The sequence below is a fragment of the Antechinus flavipes genome, chromosome 2 (genome assembly GCF_016432865.1).
Source record: "Antechinus flavipes isolate AdamAnt ecotype Samford, QLD, Australia chromosome 2, AdamAnt_v2, whole genome shotgun sequence".
NCBI classification, from domain to species: Eukaryota; Metazoa; Chordata; class Mammalia; order Dasyuromorphia; family Dasyuridae; genus Antechinus; species Antechinus flavipes.
In genome coordinates this window covers 492003434-492005802 of record NC_067399.1, presented here as the reverse complement: position 1 = coordinate 492005802, position 2369 = coordinate 492003434, and positions in this window count along the sequence as shown.

The window sequence follows — 2369 nt, the reverse complement described above, 5'->3', positions numbered from 1 at the left end:
CACCTGAAGCATAGTAGATTTTGTCCCAGCCTTTTACCTTTAACCTGCATGTATCTCCCGCTTCAGGTGTGTTTCCTGTAAACAACATATTGTAGGATTCTGGCTTTTAATCCATTCTGCTAACCGCTTCCTCTTTATGGAGGAGTTTATCCCGTTCACATTTATGGTTAAAATGACCAATTCTGTATTACTTGCCATCTTGTTAACCCTGGTTTATGCTTTTCTCCCTTCTTACCCTCTTACCCCCCTTCCCAGTATTAAGCTTGTGAGCACCACTTGCTTCTCACAGCCCTCCCTTTTTTAGTATCCCTCCCCACTCCTTAGAGTTCCTCCCCCTATCTTACCCCTTTCCCTCCCAGTTACCGTATTCTTTTCCACTTAGTTTATTCCTTCCCTTTTCACTTTTCCCTTCTCACTTTTCAATGAGGTGGGAGAAGTTTCACCATAGATTGAATATGTCTAAAATTTTTCTCTTGAAGCCAATTCTGAAACCAGTAAAATACTCACTATATTCATCCCTCTCCATTCTTTCTCTCAGATATAATAGGTTTCCTATGCCTCTTCATGAGATGTACTACCCCCACTTTACCCTTTTTCTGGTACAATGTCCTTTCCACATCTAGTTTCTAGAACAAGGTATATCTATATTCTTTATACATCTTTATAGTTCCCAAGATTAATCTTTACCTTTTTAGATTTCTCTTGAGTTCTGTACTTGTAGATCAAACTTTTTGTTAAGTTCTGGCTTTTTCATCAAAAATAGGTGAAATTCACTTACTTCATTGAATGTCCATCTTCTTCCCTGGAAGAAGATGCTCATTCTCGCTGGGTAAGTTATTTTTGGTTGCATACCAAGTTCCTTAGCCTTTCGGAATATCATATTCCAGGCCCTTCGATCCTTTAATGTGGATGCTGCCAGATCTTGGGTGATCCTTATTGTGGCTCCTCGATACTTGAATTGGGTTTTTCTAGCTGCTTGCAATATTTTTTCCTTTGTCTGAGGGTTCTGGCATTTGGCCACTATATTTCTTGGTGTTTTGATTTTAGGATCCCTTTCAGTAGGGGATCGATGACAATGTCTATTTTACCCTCTGTTTTTATGACTTTTGGGCAGTTCTCTTTGATAATTTCCTGGAAAATAGTGTCCAGGCTCTTTTTTTCATCATACTTTTCTGGGAGCCCGATGATTCTCAGGTTGTCTCTCCTGGATCTGTTTTCCAGGTCTGTTGTCTTCCCCAGAAGGTATTTCACATTCTTTTCCATTGTTTGATTTTTTTGGATTTGCTTGACTGATTCTTCTTGTCTCCTCGAGTCATTCAATTCCATTTGTTCGACCCTGATTTTCAGTGAAGTATTTTCTTCACTCACTTTTTACAAATCTTTTTCTAATTGTCCAATTGAGTTTTTTTGTTCTATGGAATTTTTTTCCGTTTCGCCAATTTTGTTTTTTAGAGAGCTATTTACAGTTCACTAATCCTATTTTTCAAGGGTTTGATTTCTTTATCCACTCTCTCTTTAACTGACTTCTCCAGGCTCTTTTGCCAAGCCTCCCTCTCCTTTTGCCAAGCCTCCCTCTCCTTTTCCCATTTTTCTTCTAGCTCTCTTGTGAGAGTCTTTTTAATTTCCTCCATGAGATTCATCTCTGCTAAGGAACAGATGATCTCCTCCTTTGGGGATTCACCTGGAGACTGTTTGTTTTTAGTCTCCTCAGGATTTGGAGTCTGCTCTTTATCTGTATAGAAGCTGTCAAGGGTTAAAGTCTTTTTCAGTTTCTTGCTCATTCTGTCTAATAATCAAAGACAAACTATCAAAGAAACAGAAGAAAAAACCCTTGAATGGAGGCTGCTTTCTTTGGGCGAGCTGGGTGGTGTTACCGAGCTTCCTCTACAGACTGCGGGGCAGTAGTGAGGCCCTAACAGGACAGTGATGGCTGTGCTGCGCCTGCGCTCTGAGATCCCAGAGTGTGCTGAGACTCTGTGGGGGAGGGGTGGTCAGGTCCCGAGAGACTCCAGCTGTTTGGGGTTGTATTCTTCCCCCCCCCCACCCCCCGGTGTTTTTAGCTTCTCTGCTGGGCTGCTGACTTGCTGCCGGAGCAAAGTATCTAATCCTGTAGCAAAGCTCTCCCCGCAGAGATGGCAGCGATCACGCCCCACCCCCTCTCCGCTCTGCTCGGCTCTGAGCCGCCTTCCGTGCTCTCGCTGCCGCTGCTGCCCACAGCCTGCTTCTGATCTAAAAACCATCCCGCCCTCGCGCAAAAACAGACCTTTCTTGGCGAATCTCAAGGATGGTTTCTCTTGGTAACTAATTGTATGTTTTTTTTCAATCGAGCATTAATTCAGAAGCATGAAATGAAATGGATTCTGAGAGAA